Consider the following 27,387-nt stretch of genomic DNA (forward strand, 5'->3'; position numbering starts at 1 on the left):
TCAAGCTGGTTTTAAAAAATGGCAAAGGAACCAAAGATCAAATTGCCAGCATCTGTTGGATCATAGAAAAAAAGCAAGAGAGTTCCAGAAAAACATCTATTTCTGCTTTATTGACAATGCCAAAGCCTTTGACTGTGTCGATCACAACAAATTGTTGGAAATTCTTGAAGAGATTGGAATACCAGACCACCTGATCTGCCTCCTGAGTAATCTGTAAGCAGGTAAAGAAGCAACAGTTAGAACTGGACATGGAACAACAGACTAGTTCCAAATGGGGAAAAGAGTCTTATTTAACTCATTGTCATATTGTCACCCTGCTTATTTAACTTATATGCAGAGTTCATCATGAGAAATGCTGGGCTGCATGAAGCACAAGCTGGAATCAAGATTGCCAGGAGAAATATCAATAACCTCAGATATGCAGATGACATCACCCTTAGGGCAGAAAGTGAAAAACTAAAGAGCCTTCTGATGAAAGTGAAAGTGGAGAGTGAAAAAGTTGGTTTAAGACTCAACATTCAGAAAACTAAGATCATGGCATCTGGTCCCATCACTTCATGGCAAATAGATGGGGAAACAATGGAAACAGTGAGAGACTTTAATTTGGGGGGCTCCAAAATCACTACAGATGGTGAGTTCAGCCATGAAATTAAAAGATGCTAACTCCTTGGAAGAAAAGCTATGACCAACCTAGTTCAGTTCAGTTCAGTTCAGTCGCTCAGTCGTGTCCGACTCTTTGCGACCCCATGAATAGCAGCACGCCAGGCCTCCCTGTCCATCACCAATTCCCGGAGTTCTCTCAGACTCATATCCATCGAGTCAGTGATGCCATCCAGCCATCTCATCCTCTGTCATCCCCTTCTCCTCCTGACCCCAATCCCTCCCAGCATCAGAGTCTTTTCCAATGAGTCAGCTCTTCACATGAGGTGGCCAAAGTACTGGAGTTTCAGCTTTAGCAGCAGTCCTTCCAAAGAAATCCCAGGGCTGATCTCCTTCAGAATGGACTGGTTGGATCTCCTTGCAGTCCAAGGAGCACTAATATGCTATCTAGACAGCATATTAAAAAGTGGAGACATTACTTTACCAACAAAGATGCATCTAGTCAACGCTATGGTTGTTCCATTAGTCATGTATGGATGTGAGAGTTGGACTATAAAGAAAGCTGAGCACTGAAGAATTGATGCTTTTGAACTGTGGTGTTGGAGAAGACTCTTGAGAGTCCCTTGGACTGCAAGGATATCCAACCCGCCCATCCTAAAGGAAATCAGTCCTGAATATTCATTGGAAGGAGTGATGCTGAAGCTGAAACTCCAATACTTTGGTCACCTGATGCAAAGAACTGACTTATTTGAAAAGTTCCTGATGCTGGGAAAGATTAAAGGCAGGAGGAGAAGGGGACAACAAAGGATGAGGTGGTTGGATAACATCACCAACTCAATGGACATGAGTTTGAGTAAACAGGAGTTGGTGATGGACAGGGAGGCCTGGCATGCTACAGTCCACACGGTTGCAAAGAGTCGGACCCGACAGCAACTGTACTGACCTGAACTGAGCCCAGGCTGTACTATTTGATGCCTGTCTGCTGTTCTGCTTCTTGACTTCCTTTCCTCTGGCTTTCAGTACTTCAATTTCTCTTGGACTAGCTTCTGACTCTCTTAGCCAAATTTCATTATTGACACCTCTGTGACCCTACTATTGCAAAACCACTTTGATCAGATAAAAATCCATCTATGACCGCATAAACTGGAAACTGGTATAGCACTGTGCTGGATAATGTCTTTGCTCACCTCCATGTAACAGGCACTAGATCTCAGTTGGCCTTGTACAAGTCACTTCCCTTTCTGTACCTTGGTTTCATTACTTGAAAATCATTTGAGACAACTCTTTTCTTAGATGTCACCTTTTAAAGAGACTTATCCTGAACACTGCATTCAATAAGGCAAAGTGCCCTTTCTCCTCATTATTCACACACACAACCCCAATTCTCCTAACCCTAAACTCTTGGCATACTTTGACTAATGACAGTATCTTTGTTTACTTGGGGGCTCTGGGCCATGCAGAAAAGTCTAACAATGTGATTTATGGTGGGGACTTTGAGTCATACAGTATCAGCTCAACACCACAGAAGCTGGAGATTAAGGTGCACTATGTGGGCAGTAGAACATTTCTATGTGACTGGTTCCAAATAGGAAAAGGAGCACGTCAAGGCTGTAAGTTGTCACCCTGCTTATTTAACTTATATGCAGAGTACATCATGAGAAATGCTGGGCTGGAAGAAACACAAGCTGGAATCAAGATTCCGGGAGAAATATCAATAACCTCAGGTATGCAGATGACACCACCCTTATGGCAGAAAGTGAAGAGGAACAAAAAAAGCCTCTTGATAAAAGTGAAAGTGGAGAGTGAAAAAGTTGGCTTAAAGCTCAACATTCAGAAAACTGAAGATCATGGCATCCAGTCCCATCACTTCATGGGAAATAGATGGGGAAACAGTGGAAACAGTGTCAGACTTTATTTTTCTGGGCTCCAAAATCACTGCAGATGGTGACTGCAGCCATGAAATTAAAAGACGTTTACTCCTTGGAAGGAAAGTTATGACCAACCTAGATAGCATATTCAAAAGCAGAGACATTACTTTGCCAACAAAGGTCCATCTAGTCAAGGCTATGGTTTTTCCAGTGGTCATGTATGGATGTGAGAGTTGGACTATGAAGAAGGCTGAGCGCTGAAGAATTGATGCTTTTGAACTGTGGTGTTGGAGAAGACTCTTGAGAGTCCCTTGGACTGCAAGGAGATCCAACCAGTCCATTCTGAAGGAGATCAGCCCTGGGATTTCTTCGGAAGGACTGCTGCTAAAGCTGAAACTCCAGTACTTTGGCCACCTCATGTGAAGAGCTGACTCATTGGAAAAGACTCTGATGCTGGGAGGCATTGGGGGCAGGAGGAGAAGGGGACGACAGAGGATGAGATGGCTGGATGGCATCACTAACTCGATGGACGTGAGTCTGAGTGAACTCCGGGAGTTGGTGATGGACAGGGAAGCCTGGCGTGCTGCGATTCATGGGGTCACAAAGAGTCGGACACGTGTGAGCGACTGAACTGAACTGAACTGAACACCAATAAAGATTCTGAACATTGTCTCAAATGAGATTTGCTACTTGGAAACACTCTGTGCTTATTACGACATGTTACTTCCATGAGGAGTTAATCATATCCCTGACTCCAGTGGGAGTGGACAATTGAAAAATCCACATTTATTAATAGGACACTTCTGGACTCTGCCCGATCATTCCCTTTCCTTTGCTGATTTTAATCTGGATCCTTTCACTGTAGTGAAACATATCTGTGAGTATAACAGCACTGAGTTCTGTCAGTCTTTCTACTGAATTGTCAAATCGAAGGGTATCTTGGGCCCCTTAAATTGCAATTGGCGTCAGAGGTGAGAGTGGTCTTATAGACTGTTCTCTAATTCATCTGTTATGTTCATATTTTATCCCAGGTGCCCTTCACTAGAATGTAAACTCTATGAGGTCAAAGATCTTTGTATATTTTGTTCATTATCTATCCCAAACAATTAGAATTGTGCTCACTGAGAGTAGCCGCTCTAAAAATATTTGTTGAATAATTGAGCTGAAGTATTGTACTAGCTGACTTATGCCCTGTCTTTTTATTTCTCTCATTAAATGACACAGAATTTATGATTTAGTCACATTACATTATCTAATTTCCTATTTGAATTTTATAATTCAGGAGTACAAAACCGATAAGAGCTTTCTTTTAATATTTGTAGAGAATGGAGGGGAAAGTTTTAAAGGAGGCTTCTGACTTTTGCAGTATTTATGGAAGCTGTGCAAAAGCAGCAGGCTTAAGTTAATGCTCACTACTCCTCTAATTGCCTTTGTCTGACTTGCTAATATCTGAATCTTTCTTCACATGATAATGAATGGACATGAATAAACACGTAGTTGCCAAAAGGTAAAAGGATCTGTAAGAAAGACTTAGAGAAAGGTAAGCAGGCATAGGCACAGCCATGTCTTTCTGGCACATAAACAAATGTTAACATCTCAAAGGTTACTGAGAATTTTGCCCAAGGAAGATGGATGCTTTGGATGTCTAGATAGTTTAAAATTGTAGTTCTTTGTACAGGGATCTAGCTAAGCAGCTGTATAGAATTTCGAAAGAGGAAATGTGAATTTAAAGCCCAAATCAAAGATGAAACTATTTACTTGTCTTGGTCTATCGATTTCATATGTCATGGCAAGGGGATTTTTTTTCAAGCTGTTAATCTTATTCATATTACATCAATAGTGTAAAGGCTGAGAGAGCACTAGAGATGTTTAGAGGCCAATTCTCTACTACATCTTAATTACTTGGCCTAATAAAATGTCACAACATGTGTGCTTATATATGATACCTGACCTCACCACTGCTGAGTCAATTAATCTGTTTTCAGGTACATTTAAAACAATTTTCAAACGTTTATGATCTCAGTAATAATGCTAATCAGTTATTTAAATAACACCTGGAGACAGAAGCAGTCTAATTTGACTATTATTACTATCTACATATGACTATGACCAAGAACAAAAACATTGAATCTTTCTTTGGCTTGACACATACGTATTCAATCCCTGCATTTCATTTCTTTGATAATACTGATTTACCCCTCATTACTGAGGCTAAAATAGTAAATTCAAAAACATTTTTGTATATCAACCTCATATTTCAACATTTTGATAAAATCCTTTTGCTTTTATCTTCTAATATTATTTCTAATTATGTGTTCCCCACTCAGTTCATTATTTTATGGAAATCTTTATTTCACATCTCCCTGGATTATTGCCATGGAATCAGATTATTGTGAAGCAGATGTTTGGAGCCTGGTTCTTTGGAGGCAGGCATTTTGGCAGCTGGGAAGTTTTAACATTATCACTCAGGGAAGTTTGAACATGAAACATTCTGAGTCTTCTCAATAAGCACAATTGACCAATGAGTGAAAATCAAGCCCCAACCGGAGATGTACTGGCAAGAAAAATATAGAGTATACAGCATTCTGGTAGAAATGTGGCATATCCAACCATAGTAAACCACTGAAATAACTGGTTGTATTGATCCTCCTGAGCGTAATTGGAAGGCGACAAGGCAGGGAGTTAGCAATGAACCAGAAAATGAAGAAAGGACACGCTGACACAGTTGACAGAAAAATCAGGCACTTCTTCCACATCCTAAGATCTGCAACCCATTTTACCTGCCAGTAAACCCAATGAGGCTTTGGAAATAGGCTGGGAGCATAGACTCCTAGAAAATTCTCTCTTGAGGAGGTTTTAACAGTGCTGGTCAAAAAACAAACAAACAAAAAAAGATTTTCACTCCAAAGAATTCTGGTTGGAAGTAAGATAGAATGCAAAATGCATACAGAATGCTCATCAGTTCATATTACCTATGGTGTGTCAGAAGATGGGAACTTGCTTAAAAACTCAAGGCTAGTGAGTATGGTTGGAGAAGGCAGTGGCACCCCACTCCAATACTCTTCCCTGGAAAATCCCATGGACGGAGGAGCCTGGTAGGCTGCAGTCCATGGGGTCGCTACGAGTCGGACATGACTGAGCGACTTCCCTTTCACTTTTCACTTTCATGCATTGGAGAAGGAAATGGCAACCCACTCCAGTGTTCTTGCCTGGAGAATCCCAGGGACAGGGGAGCCTGGTGGGCTTCCGTCTGTGGGGTCGCAGAGTCGGACACGACTGAAGCAACTTAGCAGCAGCAGCAGCAGAGAGTATGGTGGGATAAAAATCCCAACTATGTTTTAATGCTGTCCTCTGCTTTTCTTGTCAAGAAGGAAGAACTGAACAAGAGAAAAAGGTTAAGACTGAACAGACATTAGAGCATTTCATAAAAGAGAAGAGCCTTCAAGAAAAAAGTTTTGGTATCAATGATTGTGATTTGAAAATATAAGGATATGAGGGCCATTTTCCTTTCCCAAAGAGAGAAGTACCATTTTCTAGGGAGCTATGAGTCGGTATGTACAACAGTCCACAAAACAGAAGCAGCCCAGGAAAGCTTGTTCATGCCAAGACAGAGCAGTGGCACCTTGAAAACAGTCACTGAAAGTGTGTATGGGAGTTGGAGGAGAAAGTCTGCAAGATCAAAGTCATGTTATGCACCACTAAAACCTATTCTCAACAGAAAATTACCTAGCAGTCTATGCTCCAAGCCTATCTCCAAAGCCTCACTAGGTTTATTGGCAGGTAAAATGGGTCAGGTTGTTTTAGGTTTATCTTCCTAGGTTGACCCTGTGGCCATTTCTACTCTTAGAGACTTTCTGCTTCCTCAGTCACTACCCAGAGTACAAAGTACTCTCTGCACTTGAATAATCAGATCTGTCTAGAATTTCTTTTTATTCCAATACCAAGGCAGAGCCTGAGTAGATGTCTAAACACAGGCTTCCTTCTCAAGAACTCTTTCCACCATTCATTGCTGATCCCACCTCCAACTTGCCAGTCTGTCATAGTTCTGGGGAATCTGTCTTAGTTACAGAAAAAGGAAACTGTCCTTTGAGTTGCCACATGTTTGCATAGCTTTCAGTTCCCTTGGGTTGTATAATTTTGAAATCTAAACCATCACTCTGTTTTTCATTGTAACAATCTTTTCCTAAGAGATATGTATAGCAAGTTCTGACTCCTGACCAAATGCGAAATAAATCAGGTTTAGAGGAAATATAAAAGGAAAAGCCACTAGCCATTATTTCAGAAGTATTATCTCAAAATAATGCAAGGATCTTCCTGTTAAATAGAAATTGAAGGCCTCTCCAGTTGTCACAATGCAATAAAACCGAAGAGAACCCTGATGCCACTGAGAACGAAGAATACATTCAGATTAGAGAGAATGAGAGCTACATCATTTCATCACACACCAAATTTTGTTATCATTCAATAAATACTTAGTGAGCACCTGAGTGCCTATTCTGTATCAGGTTATAGTCTCTGGGGACACAGCAATGTATAAAAAAGGCAAAATAATCCCTGAATTAAGTGGAGCTTATATTCTTATGATAGGAGACAAATATTAAGGAATATAAGTAAGTGAAATGTAGTATAACAATGTTAAATATTATGAGTAAAACAAGCAAGGATGAGAAATAAAAGTAAGAAGTCTTAGAGTTTTAGATAGATAGGCAAGTAGAACAAGGTCTCACTTGAAATGAAGATATTTAAATGAAGACATAAAAAATGAGGGAGAAAGTCATGTGGATTATAGCAGTGATGAAAACTAAAGATCACTGCTACTCAATTACACATTGCGCTAAAATTCTTACATGTTTTATCTAACTTCTCTTGATAACATCTTTATGACCCAACTACTGTGATTAACTTCATTCACAGATGAGAAGATAATTAGATAAATTTCTAATTTCACATAGCTAGTTCATGACAGAGTACAAATTTGAACACAGTACTATCTGATATAAAGTCCCTGAATGTGACTATGTTACTCTGCATGTAGCTTTTATGCCTCAGAGTCTAGAAAGATGTTCAGTCAATTTCTAAAGAGACCCCTATTTTATTCACTAACTTAATTGAATTCAGATAATTGTGTTTAATATGTTTTTATTGCTCTGTTCATTCACTTTTCAGTTTGCACAAAGTTCATCAAAGATCAGCATCCTTGAAGTGTTTTAATTTTGGCCACCTTCTAGTCCTCCTATTCTTAACTTACCCTGGCCAGGGCCTTGGTTTAATCTACTACTCATCATTGTTTTGAGGGCTAGAGAGTTTCATGAAGCCCTTGTAATGAAAGACAAGCAAATAGGTTTCCCAATGTTCTCATGATGTTTCTTAGAATGAAGTACTGTTATTTTGCTTATATTGATCCTTGTTTCAGCATAATTGCTGTGTGTGATTAGATTGAAAAACTCCCTCCCTATGAGGAATGAGTGAAGGAAAGAACAAAAATAAGAAAACAAAGAATCATTCTAAATTCAGAGGCAACTATCATTTTTAGAGAAAATTGGAAGGTAGTGACACTGTCTATAAAAATCAACTATAAAAAATAACAGTTCAATCCAATAGGCTCACAATAAGAAAAAGAGATAGTGGAACCCATTCTAGAATTCTGTTTCAACAAAGCTAACTCCTGTCTGAGACCATTGCCCATTTTATTTTCATGTGTGTTATCTTGGATTCTCATGATTCAATGAATATGATACACCCGATACATTAAATAGCCTGAACTCAGCAGGACACAAATTTGGAATTGCTATAATTTAATTCAATCACTGCTTTCTCATGTCCTATGCCTTTACAAACAAACATCTAAGAGATAGATCAACAATTGTATCTCTTAGAAAGATATCCAACCAAGAAATGACTCACCAGTTTTTACTGCTCATAGTCATTTCCAATATTTGAATGGTTCTCTTGAAATTTTCTTTCTTGATTTAGGAGTTCTGCTCAGGTCCAGTGAACAAATGGAGATTTTTTAGTACATACTGTCCTCAGACAAAACCACAACTCTGAGATACTAGCAGAAAGCCCATTCAAAACTCTGTAACAAAAATATTAAAATTATTTTGGTTTCAGGTAATGGTAGAGTAGTTTATATCATAAAAGTCTCTTACAAATAAAATTTTAAAATTCTAGACAAAATATTATAGAACCACTGTTCAAAAGTTCTGGAGACTAGGTAGTATCTGACAGAGTTAGGACACTTGTGAAAAAGTAACTATAGAGGACGAGAGCCACATTATCTGTTTTATGATGATTTTTTTTCTTTTACCCATTAGGAGAGTCTCTAGATCTCCTGAGCTAGATGACAGAGCTTCATAGAACATGTAGATTTATTGGGATGAGTGGTCATAGGTTGGAGTTGAAGGCTTCTGGAACAGTATGAAATTAAAGAGGAAATCCTGTAAAGAAGGAACCTACACTCTGTACATTCAATGCTAAAGAACTTAGCTAACTCTTGAAATTGATAGGCCTAGAGAGAAATCTAAAAGGTACAGGGTAAACAAGAACTGCAAAGTTAAAGGAGCTGATTAATGATTTCAGAAGCTGATTGTCACTTGGAACACAGAATTAGGAACCCAATCAACCAGAGTGATAGAGACTTGATAAATACTTTGAGTTATACAGAGAAATAATATTAAGACCACAACTTAGGAGTAAAGATCACACCCTAGAACCAAGAAATATATGCTTACACCAAGGGAAAAATTAAAATAAATGCATATGACAAAGCCTAAAACCAAACCTTTCTTTGATCATATGATCTCCCAGTAATTTAACTTCAGACCAATATAAAATGCGAAGTTCTACAGAGAAAGAGAAAAGTAACAGGACTGTATTATACAACACATTATCTACAATGTCTATTAATCAACTATTACTCTACATGCAAAAAAAAACAAGATATTCAAATATGTATATAACCTCAGATATGCAGATGACACCACACTTATAGCAGAAAGTGAAGAACTAAATAACCTCTTGATGAAAGTAAAAGAGGAGAGTGAAAAGTTGGCTTAAAACTCAATATTCAGAAAACTAAGATCATGGCATCTGGTCCCATCACTTCATGGCAAATAGATGGGGAAACAGTGGAAACAGTGACAGACTTCATTTTCTTAGGCTCCAAAATCACTGCAGATGGTGACTGAAGCCATAAAATTAAAAGATGCTTGCTCCTTGGAAGAAAAGCTATGACCAACCTAGACAGCATATTAAAAAGCAGAGACATTACTTTGCCAACAAAGGTCCTTCTAGTCAAAGCTATGGTTTTTCCAGTAGTCATATATGGATGTGAAAGTTGGACTATAAAGAAAGCTGAGAACTGAAGAATTGATGCTTTTGAACTGTGGTGTTGGAGAAGACTCTTGAGAGTCCCTTGGACTGCAAGGAGATCCAATCAGTCCATCTTTAAAGAAAAAAATCACTCCTGAATATTCATTGGAAGGACTGATGCTAAAGCTGAAACTCCAATACTTTGGCCACCTGATGTGAAGAGCTGACTCAGTTGAAAAGACCCTGATGTTGGGAAAGATTGAAGGCAGGAGGATGAGATTGAGTTGAATGGCATCACCAACTCAATGGACATGAGTTTGAGTAAACTCCAGGAGTTGGTGATGGACAGGGAAGCCTGGCATGCTGCAGTCCATGGGGTCCCAATGAGTTGGACACGACTGAGCAACTAAACTGAACGGAAAGAAAAAGAAAAATTTGCCAATACTAAAAAGAAGAAATATCTAGTACAAAAAGATATAAAGATAAACCATAATTTGAAATTAATAGTCAAGAATATTAAAAAATTATGATACATATACTAAAGGCGTCTTGAAAATATTTAGATACAATGAGTAAAAAGATAAGAAAATTTTGGACATCTATTTAAAATGTAAGGAAAAGAAAACGTGATGGAAATCCTTGAACTGAAAAATACAGCTTTTGAAATAAATTTGTTAGATGTGATTAACAGTAGTTTGGCTACAAGTGGGAAAAGAATCAATGAACCTAAAGATAGGATACTAGAAGTTATTCAAATTGAATCAGAGAGAAGAAAAAAGGACTGAAAAGAAATAAATTGGCCCCAATGACTTGGGGATGGTATTAAGTGATCTACCATATGTGTAACTAAAGTCTTTGAAATAGTAAAAGGAGAATGAAACAGAAAAAACATGTGAAGAAACATTGGCCATGATTTTTCCATTTATAATCAAAAAGTAGTCCACATATTTGGAGGAGCTCAGCAAAATCAAAAAATATAAACATAAATCTCTTGAGAGTCCTTTGGACTGCAAAGAGATTCAATTAGTCCATCCTAAAGGAGATCAGTCCTGGGTGTTCGTTGGAAGTACTGATGCTGAAGCTGAAACTCCAATATTTTGGCCACCTCATGAGAAGAGCTGACTCATTGGAAAAGACTCCTATGCTGGAAGGGATTGGGGGCAGGAGAAGGGGACAACAGAGGATGAGATGTCTGGATGGCATCACCAACTCGATGGACATGAGTTTGAGTGAACTCTGGGAGTTGGTGATGGACAGGGAGGCCTGGCGTGCTGTGATTCATGGGGTCGCAAAAAGCCGGACATGACTGAGCAACTGAACTGAACTGAAAGAAATCCATAACTAAGCTCTTTAAAGTCAAACTGCTGAAATTGAAGGAAAACAAAAACATAAAAGCCTTGGAAAAGTGATACATTATATTCCAGAGATATAGTAAGAATGATAACAGATATTATCAGAAACAATGGAAACCTGTGAACAATAGAATCACATCTTTTCAATGATGAAAGAAAAATAAAACTGTCAACAAGAATTCAATATCCAGTGAAAACTTCTTTAACAAAATGAAAGCAAAACCTCTTTCTCAGATAACAGAAAGCTAAGATAATTCACCTGCAGACTCAGAGATACTATGAAAATGTGTCATGTGGAAGGAAAATAATATCAGATGAGAAATCATTTCAACAAGAAAGAATAAAAAGCACCAGAAAATAATAAATATATAAATAAACTTTAAAGACTTTTTCTTCCTTTCCTTATTTTTTTAAAGATTATTGAGTGTTTAAACAATAGCAGAACCATAGAGTCCATAGCATATATATAAATAAAACACATAACAACAATATCTCAAGGGAAAACTGGGAGTAAATGAAACTATTCTAATATTTTTACATCATAAGTGAAGAGGTAAAATATTAATTCAAAGACTAAAAAATTCAAGATAAATTATAACCAATACAGTAATCATAAAAGAGAATATGATGAGCTATAGTTTAAAAGGCCTTTAAAGAAGGAAAAATAAAATACCAAAATGTGTTTGTATACAAATATATGTGTGTATTTATATATAAGATGTCAGGAGAAAAGAAAGAAGAGCAAGGGAAGAAGGCAAAAACTGAAAACAGATATTAAACTTATGGATAATGCCAATTATATAAATTTGTATTTATTTATATGAATGGATGGAGAAGGCAATGGCACCCCACTCCAGTACTCTTGCCTGGAAAATCCTATGGATGGAAGAGCCTGGTAGGCCTCAGTCCATGGGGTCACGAAGAGTCAGGCACGACTGAGTGACTTCACTTTCACTTTTCACTTTCATGCACTGGAGAAGGAAATGGCAACCCACTCCAGTGTTCTTGCCTGGAGAATCCCAGGGACGGGGAAGCCTGGTGGGCTGCCGTCTATGGGGTCGCACAGAGTCGGACACGACTGAAGTGACTTAGCAGCATATAATGGAATAAACACTCTAATTAAAAGGCAAAATTTATTTAAAAATTAATCACTACCCAACTAACTGTTGTTTTCAAAAGATGACTTTTAATAAAATCAAACAGATTGAAAGTAAAGTGTGGAAAAAATATCATGTAAACAGTAAACATTAAGTAAACTCACATTTTTTTATTAATCTCACAAAAGTACACTTCAACAAAAAGCATATTACCACAGACAGAAAGGTTTATCTTATAGTATAAATTTGTCAATTCATCAAGAAAATAATAACAATACTAAATGGAAATAGAGAAACACACGATCATTGTAGATTTTAACATCCTCTGTCCGATGACTGATAGAACAAGTAGAAAAAGATTAAGCTTAAATATTAAAGATTTGAACAAGACTGTCTTTAAACTCAAACTAAATTACATTTAAAGAACATTCACACAATTTCATAATTCACATTTTTTACAAGTACACAATAACATCCATCAGAAGAGACTATGCACTGGGCTGTGAAGCAAATTTCAAAGAATTTCAATCACACAGAGGATGTTCTCTTTCCATAATGGAATTTAATTATAAATCAACAGTAAGATAAGTAGCTGCTGCTGCTGCTGCTGCTAAATCGCTTCAGTTGTGTCCAACTCTGTGCGACCCCATAGACGGCAGCCCATCAGGGTCCACCATCCCTGAGATTCTCCAGGCAAGAACACTGGAGTGGGTTGCCATTTCCTTCTCCAATGCATGAAAGTGAAAAGTGAAAGTGAAGTCACTCAGTCGTGTCCAACTCTTAGCAACCCCACGGACTGCAGCCTACCAGGCTCCTCTGTCCATGGGATTTTCCAGGCAAGAGTACTGGAGTGGGGTGACATTGAGTAGACTAATCCCCAAATATTTGGAAACCCATCAGCAAAGTAACAAGTTAAAAGCAAGTTATATAATATTGCTAATTGAATGCTAATGAAACATAGTTTTTGCACATTTCAGGGGATGTTGTGAAAACAGTTATGAGAAGGAAATTTAAATTTTTAAATGCTTATATTGGAAAAAGACTAAAGCTACCTTCACAAGAAGCTAGCAAAAGAAGAATAAGTAAAAAGAAAGTAAATAAGCAATATAATAAACTAAACAATTTTTAAAAATTCAGAATCAATAGAATACAAAACAAAAAAGAAGAAAATCAACAAAGCCAAAATTTGTTTGTCATCTGAAAAAAATAACAAGCTTATTGGTGAATCTCTAGGTAGAAATGATGTATGATTTCACACACACATCCATATATATATGTTTGTAAGGTGAAAAAAATCTATAATGATGAAAAAGACCAAACTGGGGTCACTCAGCATACTGATTTTGAGATTAATCTATGTTATTAGATGCAGCAGTAGTTCATTTCCTTTTATCATTGAGTCGCATTCCATTGTATGAATATACCATATTTTGGTTAACCAGTCACCCATTGATGGATTTTTGAATGGTTTCAAGTTTGAAGCTTCCATTAGTACAAGTGTTATAAACATCTGTGTACAAATATTTGTGTGGAATTTAATAAATACTAGGAGTTAAAAGACTGGGTCCCCATACTAGGTGTATGTTAACTTATTAGAACCTGCAAAACAGTTTTATAAAGTGACTGTAGCATGTTTACTTCTATTATTGATGTATAAGAGTTCTAGCTGCACCACGTTTTCACCAATATTTGCTTGATATGGTCAGCTTTTAAAATTTAAGCCATTCGAGTAAGTGTATACTGACATCTAATTGTGTTTTCAATTTGTTTTCCCTGGTGACTGATTTGAACATCTTTTCTACGGTGATTGGCCATTTGCATTACTACTTTTGTGAAGGATCGCCTCAAATTTTGCCATTTTTTTATTTTTTATGAGTCATACAAGTTTTGTTTATGTTTTGGATGATTTTCTTACAAAATATAATTTCATGGCTGCAATCACCATCTGCAGTGATTTTGGAGCCCCCAAAAATAAAGTCAGCCACTGTTTCCCCATCTATTTCCCATGAAGTGATGGGACCAGATGCCATGATCTTCGTTTTCTGAATGTTGAGCTTTAAGCCAACTTTTTCACTCTCCTCTTTCACTTTCATCAAGAGGCTTTTTAGTTCTTCTTCACTTTCTGCCATAAGGGTCGTGTCATCTGCATATCTGAGGTCATTGATATTTCTCCCGGCAATCTTGATTCCAGCTTGTGGTTTATCCAGCCCAGCGTTTCTCATGATGTACTCTGCATAGAAGTTAAATAAGCAGGGTGACAATATACAGCCTTGACGTACTCCTTTTCCTATTTGGAACCAGCTTGTTGTTCCATATCCAGTTCTAACTGTTGCTTCCTTACTTGCATACAGATTTCTCAAGAGGCAGGTCAGGTGGTCTGGTATTCCCATCTCTTTCAGAATTTTCCACAGTTTGTGTGATCCACACAGTCAAAGGCTTTGGCATAGTCAATAAAACAGAAATAGATGTTTTTCTGGAACTCTCTTGCTTTTTCAATGATCCAATAGATGTTGGCAATTTGATCACTGGTTCCTCTGCCTTTTCTAAAACCAGCTTGAACATCTGGAAGTGCATGGTTCAAGTACTGCTGAAGCCTAGCTTGAAAAATTTTAATTACTTTACAAGCATGTGAGATGAGTGCAATTGTGTGGTAGTTTGAACATTCTTTGGCATTGCCTTTCTTTGGGATTGGAAAGAAAACTGACCTTTTCCAGTCCTGTGGCCACTGCTGAGTTTTCCAAATTTGCTGGCATATTGAGTGCAGCACAAAAGCTTTTATTTGAAAGTGATTTGATGGCTAAGAAAAAAACCTAAGGTATCTAGAAAGCAACTGTATGAACTAATCACAAAAATTAGTAATTTCACTGGAGATAAAGGGATATAAAATTCATTTTTAACATGTTTACATGCTATAAGCATTTTAAATACTATAAGTGAATGATAAAAAATGAAAAAATTTTAAATTCTTTTCATGATAATAGTGAATTTATAAACTCTTCAGGAATCAATTTAACAAAAGTTTTATAAGAGCTTTTACTTTGAAAAGTACAGAAAATTAGTAAGGATTAAAGAAGAGGTAAAAAATGGAGAAATTTACTCCAATGAGTCGGAAGAGTCAGCATCATCAAAATGTTGGTTCTTCCCAAACTGATCTATAGATTTAATTCAAATCCAAGCCAAATTCTAGCAGGATATTTGCATAAGAGCCAGCATACTGATTATTGCTGTATCATTTTTGCTAATAAGAACTTTTTTTTTATTATTTAAAAGTTCTAAGTTTTAAACACATACTGGGACTCAACCATCAGAACTCAATATAAGCATCTGTCTTATCCAAAAAGTTTTCCAAAATGACAGGCTGGGACTTGGGACCCTTATACTGGAGTGCCTGTACTTGGACAAACGTCTCTTGGAGCAACAGAATGCAAAGAAACTGTAAGGGACTAAAAATAACTGCACGCAAGCACTGTTGATACAAATCATGAATCAGATAACAAGGCTAACTTCTGAGGTGCCAGGAACAAATGTAGGGTACAGCAGTTGAATCCTGTACACAGCATTACCAAGAGGGTGGACAGACCACCTAAACTACCCCTCTGACCAACACACTAATCTGTCGCTACCCTCATCCTCTTTAAGAAGCCAGCCTGCACTCCTCCAGAAGCAGGGAGCAAACAACAGAACCTGTTACTTGTTTTTGTTCCCTCTAATTACAGTTTCTCTAGTGGCTCAATCAATAAAGAATCTGCCTAAAACACAGGAGACTTGGGTTCAATTCCTAGTTTGGGAATAAAAGGGATTCGCAACCAACTCCAGGATTCTTGCCTTGAGAATTCCATGGCAAAAGAGCCTGAATTCCTTGTCTGGACTCTCATCATTTCTATTTAATAAAGAGCCTAAGACACTGAGTCACTAACAAAACCACCACCTTCATTGTGAAGTTTCTCAATTTTACCATTTCACAGTTTACTTTTCCAACCAACAGGTCATGGAGCAGGTAAATAGATGACCAGCCTTTGCTATTCTGTCCCCAGTGGTGTTTGGGATCAGCTATTGACTACTTCTTCAAGTCATTTTTCTGCCTTTTTCAGGTCACTATTTCCATTATCTTATTCTGGATTTCGCAAATCTCTCGGAGCTGAGCACAACTAGTTCCTGAATTGAACTCTTGAAGTTTTTGATTAAAAGCCCACATAGAAGAGACAAACTTAGTAACTATAAGTTGTTTTGATGACAGATGCTTCAAGTATGGTCTTCGGGTGTTTTCCAATGTGCAATACTTCTTTCAAAAACAAAATTCATTTCATGGGAATTACACAGGCAGTGTTTTTCTGAGAACGTTTTTATTAATAATTTTCAATTTTCTAAATGCTATTCCATTGTTCTGTAGATCAGCAAGGCTCACTTCAAAAAAGCAATTCTAGAGGACATCAGATACAGTTTTGCTTCTTGAGACTGGCCTAGTGTTATTCCAATATTTTTTAATGTATAACACAGCTGGCACGTCTCATCATACCAATCTTTCTGAGAAAATAAGTTCACCACTTCAGTCTTGGCTTTTTTTTCTGTTGTCTTCCCATAAGATGCTTTTTCTTCCCCAACTGCTATGGTGCCTCTCAGAGACTCAAAGGGCAGCAAGTGTATTTTAAAATTATTCCAGATACCTTTACCTACCACAAACACTGTATCTAAAGAAATAAAATGTGCTTGAAAAAAAAAAGTTTAAAATCTTCTCCTGAAGTTGTGGCACTTCAGTTTAAACAGGATTTTTTTTTCCCCCTTTCTTAATCTCCCTTTAAACTGTTATCCTTTTCAAATTTGATTCATGTAGCTGCTGGATAAAGAAGTTCTTTTAAATAATTGCCAAGAGAACAAAATAGGAATCAAAGTGTCAAATTCCCTAACATTATTTTGTAGGTAGCCTTAAATACTTCTTTAATGCCTACGAGAAATCAAATATTGGTAATCTGTCGCTGTCCATTTCTCTCTTCCCAGATAGCTAATGACATGCATTATACTTCCCTGACTGTGTGTACCTTTCATTTCATGCAAAGCCTTTAATCCTTCTCTTTTTAGATAAAATGCCATAACTATAGTGTAGTAGGTTAAGATTGATTGACAAGTGCATATAATTATGGCTTCAGTCGTGGAGAGTGTTTTACAGTTGAAAAAAATGCACAACCTTGAAAATAAAGAAATGCCCTTTCTCTGGGATAAAAGGATCATATCAAATTGGTTCATTTCTTTGCTAGAATGAAATAAAAGATTTCCTATAACAAAGACCACCACCCAAAAGGCTGCTAGAGGATGTCTTTCCTGACTAGCTAATGCTGTGCCAATAAGGAAATCAAAAGAGATAAAAGTGGAATTTGAGGAGTTTGTCCATTTTACTTCATTTTCCATACATAGTTCACACATAGTTTGGAACAAAAAGAGACAATAGCAGAAAAAAACATTAACATTCAAAAATTTAATTTATAAAATGTATAAAAGGATAAAGTTTGTGTATTAAACCTAAGGGTCACACTAGTTAAACAAGCTTCCCTTACTTTCCTCCTGGCCTTAGACCAACAAAACTGAGAATAAATCATGTTATATTCCCTTAGTTTTAGTACTCCATTTCAATCTACTAAATACAAAAATATTTATAGATTTAGCATTTTGAGTTAAAATAGGACTGAAGAGTCCAACTGAAAACCTTAGATCTGAGCACTCAGTGGAAAGAGAGAAACTCCACCCCCTCAGTTGTGGGTATGGTCATTGTGTGTAGATTTGCAGGTATGTGTGGTATTTGTCCACCCACTTAGATCAGTCGCTCAGTCATGTCCAACTCTTTGCGACCCCATGAATCACAGCACGCCAGGCCTCCCTGTCCATCACCAACTCCCAGAGTTCACTCAGACTCATGTCCATCGAGTCAGTGATGCCATCCAGCCATCTCATCCTCTGTTGTCCCCTTCTCCTCTTGCCCCCAATCCCTCCCAGCATCAGAGTCTTTTCCAATGATTCAACTCTTTGCATCAGGTGGCCAAAGTACTGGAGTTTCAGCTTTAGCATCATTCCTTCCAAAGAAATCCCAGGGCTGATCTCCTTCAGAATGGACTGGTTGGATCTCCTTGCAGTCCAAGGGACTCTGAAGAGTCTTCTCCAACACCACAGTTCAAATCTTTGGCGCTCAGCCTTCTTCACAGTCCAACTCTCACATCCATACATGACCACAGGAAAAACCATAGCCTTGACTAGACAAACCTTTGTTGGCAAAATAATGTCTCTGCTTTTCAATATGCTATCTAGGTTGGTCATAACTTTCCTTCCAAGGAGTAACCATCTTTTAATTTCATGGCTGCAGTCACCATCTGTAGTGATTTTGGAGCCCAGAAAAATAAAGTCAGCCACTGTTTCCACTGTTTCCCCATCTATTTCCCATGAAGTGATGAGACCAGATGCCATGATCTTCGTTTTCTGAATGTTGAGCTTTAAGCCAACTTTTTCACTCTCCACTTTCACTTTCATCAAGAGGCTTTTTAGTTCCTCTTCACTTTCTGCCATAAGGGTGGTGTCATCTGCATATCTGAGGTTATTGAGATTTCTCTTGGCAATCTTGATTCCAGCTTGTGTTTCTTCCAGTCCAGCATTTCTCATGATGTACTCTGCATATAAGTTGAATAAGCAGGGTGACAATATACAGCCTTGACGTACTCCTTTTCCTATTTGGAACCAGTCTGTTGTTCCATGTCCAGTTCTAACTGTTGCTTCCTGATCTGCATACAAATTTCTCAAGAGGCAGATCAGGTGGTCTGGTATTCCCATCTCTTTCAGAATTTTCCACAGTTTATTGTGATCCACACAGTCAAAGGCTTTGGCATAGTCAATAAAGCAGAAATAGATGCTTTTCTGGAAGCATTATTTGAGCACCCACTAGAAGACAAGCAATCACAAGACTGCCCTTCAACTCTAAACTCGGCTAATAGAACCTCACTGTGTCTTCTTTTGGCTGGCTAAGCATCTCTGTTTCCCTGAAAATATAATTTCAGATGATTCCTCATTTTGAAGCCCTGGATGTTATCTGTGAAGACAAGCATGTATAAGGCCCATGATCACCTTTATCCTAGATATCATTCTTTTATTCATAATGGCTCAAAACCCATGAAAATATAATTTAGCCACATCCTGCCCTAAGAATTCTTTGAAGAACTGAGGTGTCTTCCATCTAATGAGGAAGAGGACATGTAGTCGGGGAAAAGGAATCAGAGAAATATTTTGCAACCTCTAATACTTGAAGAATAATCTTATCAAATACTTAGCTGTCACTTCAGAAATCAGAAAACAACATCCAGAAGCAACTGGTGATTAATTAGAGAAGGTTAATTTGAGAGGAGGAGGAGACTGGCCCAAAGTCCAAGATATGTGTCCAACAGGGTCAAATCAAGACTTGGTAAAATCTCTCAAGAAGAAGTAGAGGGCAACTGAAAAGTAAAAGGGCAGTCAGAGGAACATCCAGAGTAACAGGGAGGAACTTTTGTACCAGGGACTTCCCAGGTCATGGGAAAGAGAGAAAAGAAGTGTTGTAAGACAAGAAACAAGAAATGCCAAATCTAGTTGTAAGAAATATTTTAGCCATAATAGCAGTATTGATAAGCTTATCTGCATGGGCTTATTGATATTTCTCCTGGCAATCTTGATTCCAGCTTGTGCTTTATCCAGTCCAGCATTTCTCATGAGGTACTCTGCATATAACTTAAATAAGCAGGGTGACAATATACAGCCTTGATGTACTCCTTTCCCAATTTGAAACCAGTCTGTTGTTCCATGTCCAGTTCTAACTGTTGGTTCTTGACCCGCATACAGGTTTCTCAGGAGGCAGATAAAGTGGTCTGGTATTCCCACCCCTTAAAGAATTTTCCACAGTTTGTTGTGATCCACATGGTCAAAGGCTTTGGCTTAGTCAACAAAGTAGGAGTAGATGTTTTCCTGGAACTCTCTTGCTTTTTTGATGATCCAATGGATGCTGGCAATTTGGTCTCTGGTTCCTCTACCTTTTCTAAATCCAGCTTGAGCATCTGAAAGTTCTCAGTTCACATACTGTTGAAGTCTGTCTTGGAGAATTTTGAGCATTACTTTGGTAGCATGTGCAATGAGTGCAATTGTGTGGTAGTTTGAGCACTGCCTTTCTTTGGGATTGGAATGAAAACTGACCTTTTCCAGTCCGGTAGCACTGATAAACACTGATACATGCTGGTTTAGTGCTTTCTAAATCTCACAGATTTAAGGCTTTCATGAGTGACTTCAAGGATTCTTTGGAGATCCCACTCCCTATAGCTAGGAACTGTTCACTTAGAGTTCCTTTGACAAGCTGGATACATCTCTGTTCTTAAAGTGACATCTTCCTTCTGAAATCTCTAAGATTTCAGCTAACATCAGCTTCTCTCTGTCCAGGCTGTTTATTCTAGAATTTGGTGACATTTCAGTCTGTTCTCTGTCCTAAGGGATTTGTCTTCAGTTCTGAAAATTTCCTCAAATATCCAACTGAAAGATTTCTGAGTTACAATGGTGTAGTTGCTTAGTAAATCACTGTCCATAATACCAGTTAATCATAAACTACCTGAAAACATCATTATGCTAAATGAGATAATTATTTAATCACTGTAAATGGTCTTAGAGCACCCTTAAATTAACTGGGTTTATATGCAACCTTTGACCCTGTCATACAACACTGTCAGTTATTTTGCCTATTTTTATAATCAATAGAATTTACTATGAACGAATTCACCACAAGATAACCAAAACCATTTTTTAGAATGATCAGAATAAATTGTTTGAGCACTGTCTATATTTTGTTATTAACAAAGCATACTTACATTTGCATGTATACAAACATATACATATATTTTCACAAAATTGTATTTATAACTATGTATATACATATATATTATTTTATATAATTATAGATTTTAGCATTGACTGTCAAGGCCATGGTTTTTCCTGTGGTCATGTATGGATGTGAGAGTTGGACTATAAAGAAAGCTGAGCACCGAAGAATTGATGCTTTTGAACTGCGGTGTTGGAGAAGACTCTTGATAGTCCCCTGGACTGCAAGGAGATCCAACCAGTCCATCCTAAAGGAGATCAGTCCTGGGTGTTCATTGGAAGGACTGATATTGAAGCTGAAACTCCAATACTTTGGCCACTTGATGCAAAGAGCTGACTCATTTGAGAAGACCCTGATGCTGGGAAAGATTGAGGGAAGGAGGAGAAGGGGATGACAGAGGATGAGATGGTTGGATAGGCTCGATGGACATGAGTTTGGGTAGGCTCCGAGAGTTGTTGATGGACAGGGAGGCCTGGTGTGCTGCCGTTCATGGGGTCAACAAAGTGTCGGACACGACTGAGTGACTGAACTGAATTGAACTGATATAATTATAGATTTTAGAATTGAAACTCTAAAAGTTTTAGCTATTTTCATGAAGTTTTCTTAGAAAAAGTTACCTCTATATTGAACTTGTATCAAAATCTCAAATAAGTATTTCAGTAAGACATATGAAGACAGTGATTTCATATTTCAAGTGGTTCATCCAATAATATATATCCACTGAAGTTTAGCAATATTATAAGAAGAGTCTCATCTTTCATAACATTCCTAAACCTCAATAAAGTATTTTAAATAAATTTACTTTAATTAATATAAGTAACTCTTTATTAAATTTAATTTAAATGCTTATTTAAGACTTAATTTAAAGTGCTGCTCTCTAAATTGTGTAGCCTGACCATACAAATGGTCTTAATGCCAGAAATGATTGTACTTTAAAATCCTTAGGGAAAAAAACAGATAAAAAGAAAAATGGATCAGCACATACTTAGTAACTAAACCATTATTTACTTACTAGGTTTAGTACACAAGAGGGATATTGTCAGAGCACGCACTGCTGTGATAAAATTAAATCATGTCAGCATTTTTCACACCCAACAAAAGAAATATGTAATAAATAGAGAATTGTGCTTCCTTTTAAAGAAAAAATCACCTTCTCAGCTCAATAGCCTACTGTAATCTGGTGATTAAATTCCAAGGATGAGTGATCTTGAGCTGCCATAAAAATACAAAGTGTATCCATATATTGGATTTTATTAATCTCCTGATTTTGACTGCCTTGGTTTCATTCTTGGAATAAACTAGAAAAGTCCATTTATGCTTACATTCTAAAGCATAATTACTATGATTAAAAAGTTGTGGTAACTTATGATCTGTAAAACTAGTAAATTATATCCAGCCTGTAAGTAGAACTAATTATAAAGCTGTTGCTTGATTAAGGTGTTTATACTAAAGAGTATTATAGGGATTAGTCCAAAGCCTTACATCCTGCAGCACAGAATTAATATGCAGGATTTAAACACTCAAATTAATTCAGGTGCAGCAAACAATTATATGAAATAGGAACACTCGACTGAGCTAATGACCACACCAGTCCACCAAGCTAATTTATAATCATGTAATATTGACCTCTCTGCGTGTTCACACAAGGACTGTTCTCATGCTAATTTCTGCCTGCAAACCACTGTCATAGCCTTGTGTCTAATCATCACAGTGATTAGTCCCAGGCTGGAAGCACTAGTACCTAATATTATTGTAAATTTTGTCATAATGAAACAACTCATATTGCAAGAAGTTAACTGGAAATGATAAACTATGTCATCGTCACCAACAAGAAGCAGCATTTAGTAAGAATTTACTATGAGCGTTTCTAGTCTCCAGAGAACAGTCTAGCTGTGCTCCACATCTGACCTCTGTGAGTTTATCAGCTAATTGGAATAAATACATTGAAGGAGAGAGAGAGTCCAGGTCAAAATGATAGCTAGTCCAGCTTACGGTTTAAGACTCCTATATATAAGCGAGTCAAACCACATCTTAGTCCAGGATTTATTCTAAAATAAATAAATGCAGTCTAGATCCCCTGGGGCTTATTCATTCAAAATGTTCAGCAAACAATTAAGTTCTGCCTTGTGCATTTTAGACAGTTTTTAAAAAATAAAAATTGCTAATGCAGTCCTTGCTCTGAGGAGTTAAGGAACATGCACTTTAACAGGAAATTGATTGTATACTGATTTGAGAATATTAACATAAGAGAGGCACAAAGAAATATGTGAGCTCACACAGAGGAAAGCTGTCTTACACAAAGCATTAGGCCAAGAGCCCAAAGATAGGAGTCACATAAAGTCTAGCTTGTCTTACTAGCAGTGTGAGTTTAGACAGCTGCTTTTCTGTACCTGTGCCTCACTGAAATAAACGTTTTCTTTTAAACAGATCTAAAAGAGATGTTGATTTGGGATGAAAGCGAATATCTTGTATGCATATTAAGACTCGTTCTTGCTGTCACTGGGTATCCCACCAAAGACAGGACTGGCAAAGTGATCAGTAAAGACAGACTACTTGTTTTATTTCCTAACATTTCTCTCTTACATATTTAAGTATTTATTTATTTATCTACTCATTTGTTTATTCATTTATGGCTGCTTGGGCCAGAAACTTTGAGAGATGGTAATGCAGCAAGAATGAAATATTTATCTTCTCCCAATGGAGAGTTTTAATTGCTAGATCTTCATTCTTTTCAAGGAAGAGTAAACACTGTTGCAAAAACTCAGAGGCTGTTTCTGATGAGTCATTAAAGTTCTGTGTAATGGGTCATATGAAAGTAACAAAATTCGAAGTTTGAGGAGGTTGCCCTCCAGGGAGAGTTGAAGTATATCTGAAAATATGTTGAGGGGAAGCAGCAGAAATGAAAGATTCTCAGTCCAGGGTTCGAATGCCTGGCCCTGGATATGGTGGCTTTTAAATGCTGAGGCCCCCAGTAAACCCAGGAACACCGTGGGACCTAAAATCTGACCTCAGTTGGCTGAGAGACAACTCCTTTCAGAGCAGCGATGCCAGAGGCGCACTGACCGTAACACACACGGGGGCTCATCTTTAAGAACTCTTAGTAACTACCTCCTAGCGGTAAAATACCGGATGTTTCCACTGTCCTCCTCCCCGCAGTTTCCGTTGTGTTGGATGCCTTTGCAGTGACTGAAATCATATTTTCAGGAGGTAATACTAAAAAACAACAGTTGTTCCCTGAAGAGGAGAGAATTGTAAAATTAATAAGTTGGTTTCTGCCATATATCAGAATCAGTCATAGATATACATATGTCCCCTCCCTCTTGAACCTCCCTCCCCACTCCCACCCCATCCCAACCCTCTAGGTTGTCACAGAGCACTGGTTTGAGCTCCGTGAGTCATACAGAAAATTTCCACTGGCGATCTATTTTTACGTATGATGATGTACATGTTGACGTATGGCAGAAATCAATACAATATTGTAAAATGATTATCCTACAATTAAAAATAAATAATTTTTTAAATCTTAAAAAAAGAAAAAGCTAATAAGTGGAACAGACACTATTAACAGCTTTCACCAAAATGTGCACTGAAGAATTCTAGGGTCCTTAAATATTCTTTGAAAACAAATTATTAAATCGAATAATTCTGGGAAAACTGTATAAGTGAGCTACCTCCTCGAAGAATAACATAGCACATTAACCTATTAAATGTTTCAAGGAGTTTTGACCTAAGAATTCCATTTAGCTTTGTTAACATAAACTTTTCAAATTTACTTACTCACAAAATTCTGTTTTGAAAAATTTTGAAATATTAACTAACTTTTTTAAGGATACTAGTAGTTTTTAAACTACTTTTTAGGAAACACTGGTGTACGTGAATGGCTCTACAACTATTACAAAGAGGAAACTGTAATAAAAAAAAAAATAAGGAGATGTTTAACAAATCACCTACGTTAAAGTGACTTGAAAACAAGTGATAGCTTTATAAATATTAGGTATTATATAAAGAAATGTTGTAAATAATTTGGGGAATAATTTGGAAATGCAAATTTTTCTCCTAATGGAATTTCTTTTTACACTAATAAACATAGATGGGTGATCCTAGATGGACTACAGGATTCCATACCATATCAAATTATATGGCATTTTTTAAGATACAAGTATTAACAACTGATTTAACTTATTTCTCCCTGTAAAATGGATTCTCTGAGCATTTGTGTCTCAATTGATTGCTGTTTTAAGATGAATGCTCCTAGTTTGCCAGGATATTGTCTGTACACAACTGTTTGATTTGGGCATACTTAGCAAAAGATCCGGAGAAGGCAATGGCACCCCACTCCAGTACTCTTGCCTGGAAAAATCCCATGGATAGAGGAGTCTGGTAGGCTGCAGTCCATGGGGTCACCAAGAGTCAGACACAACTGAGCGACTTCCTTTTCACTTTTCACTTTCATGCATTGGAGAAGGAAATGGCAACCCACTCCAATGTTCTCGCCTGGAGAATCCCAGGGACGGGGGAGCCTGGTGGGCTGCCGTCTCTAGGGTCGCACAGAGTCGGACACGACTGAAGTGACTTAGCAGCAGCAGCAAAAGATCAAACCTGTAGGTGAGATAAGCAAAGTTGGCTATATATCAAGTAGATACAATCTGTGTGAAAGGTAATAAACTTAAAGGTGGAAGAGTAGGATAAAACATTTGAATGAAGATAAAATAAGTGGCAAACTTCAGCAACATTCTTATGGAACTAGTCAAACTGTTTAGAAATATAAACAGTGACTAGGGCATCTAGATATGAGGGGAGCAGGGACTGGTACAAATTCAAAAATATTTCCAGATAAACAATTTAGCAATTACAGGGAACTTCATATATTTTTCAAAGCTGCACTCAAGAGAGAACTCAGTATGAAAAAAATACCAATTTCTTTTGCTTAGGCCTCTTATCATTCTCCTTTTGTTTGCTTATATCAGATACTTCCCTAGCCAAAGATGATAAATTATGGAATCATCCTGATTGGCATGCTAAGGTACATATCCGGTGGGGTTGTTGACTTTCATAAAAGTCTGGAAAAGTCAGTCAATTTACATTTGAATTGACTTTCATAATCTTTGTCCAAGAGATTTAGAATTTATTGTGAAGGATTCACAAATTTATGGAAACTTGATATGTACAGAAGTTTGAAATTTACAATTAGGGGCCTGCAGACCAACATTCATCACATGTTATATCCTTAGAAAGTGGATTAATTCAGATCCTGTGTGTTTTCTCCTTTTTGTGTGTTTTCTTAACAATTTTTGGATTATGCTGGTCATTGCTTTTGATAACTTTATTTTATACTTATAAACTAGTGTATTACTGGAATGTCTATAATGTCCATTACATACTTAATTTTTGAATATGCCAAAGATATTCAAAATGAAATGTATAGATCGAAAAAATAATTGTTGATAAAAATGAACAAAAATTAAAATATGGTAGGAAAGGTTGAAGATGGTGACATAGGAAGATCCCAAACTTACCTCCACCAATAGACACAAGAAATCTACAACTACATATGAAATAATTCCTTTTGAAAGGAACCCGAAAAGTGGATAATCAAAATCTTCACAACAAAAGGGGAAAAGACAACGTCAAGATAGGTAAGAAAAATATAGATGATCCCTCTAAGGAAAAACCACAGGCTGACCACAAGAATCCATTATCAGGAAGGATCACAAAGGTAGTTATTTTCCCTGAATCACTTGAGCTCAGCATTTGAGCTCCATATCAGGCACCTCAGCCTTTAGGTCCTCACACCATGTATAAAAGTAAACTCAAAATGGATTAAAGACCTAAATGTAAGATCTGAAATCATAAAACTCCTAAAAAACACCACAGGCAGAACAGTCCTTGATATAAATCATAGAAATACCTTTTCTTGGAACAGTGTCCTAAAGCAAAAGAAATGAAAGCAAAAATAAACAAACGGGACTTAATTAAACTTAAATGTTTTTGCAGAATGAAGGAATCCATGGACAAGACCAAAAGACAGCCTACTGTATAGGAGAATACATTTGCAAATGATATAATCTGTAAGGAGTTAATATACAAAATAGATAAACAGCTCATACAATTCAATGTCAAAAAAAAAAAAAAACCCACAAAGAATTCAATTAAAAACTCAGTTGAGGACCTGGAGAGACATTTTTTCCAAAAAGATACACAGATGACCAACAGATACATGAAAAGATGCTCAACATCACTAATCGGAGAAATGCAAATCAAAATCGCAAGGAGCTATAACCTCATACTTG

The 27,387-nt window shown here is 37.2% G+C and overlaps 1 long non-coding RNA gene across 2 annotated transcripts in view; it reads right to left on the minus strand.

Moving 5' to 3' along the window:
• LOC123335116 overlaps positions 1 to 27,387 on the minus strand; it is a 214,171-nt gene that overhangs the window by 103,662 nt on the left and 83,122 nt on the right. The window contains exons 1-3 of one of the 2 annotated variants that reach the window (XR_006553457.1): positions 25,398 to 25,450; positions 24,206 to 24,331; positions 8,373 to 8,544 (exon numbers count right to left, since the gene is read on the minus strand). This is a non-coding gene — a long non-coding RNA (uncharacterized LOC123335116). Of the gene's footprint in view, positions 1 to 8,372; positions 8,545 to 24,205; positions 24,332 to 25,397; positions 25,451 to 27,387 lie in introns of those variants that run through there. The other variant, XR_006553456.1, reaches the window with a different exon arrangement.

This window comes from Bubalus bubalis, chromosome 9 (assembly GCF_019923935.1).
Source record: "Bubalus bubalis isolate 160015118507 breed Murrah chromosome 9, NDDB_SH_1, whole genome shotgun sequence".
Lineage (NCBI taxonomy): Eukaryota > Metazoa > Chordata > Mammalia > Artiodactyla > Bovidae > Bubalus > Bubalus bubalis.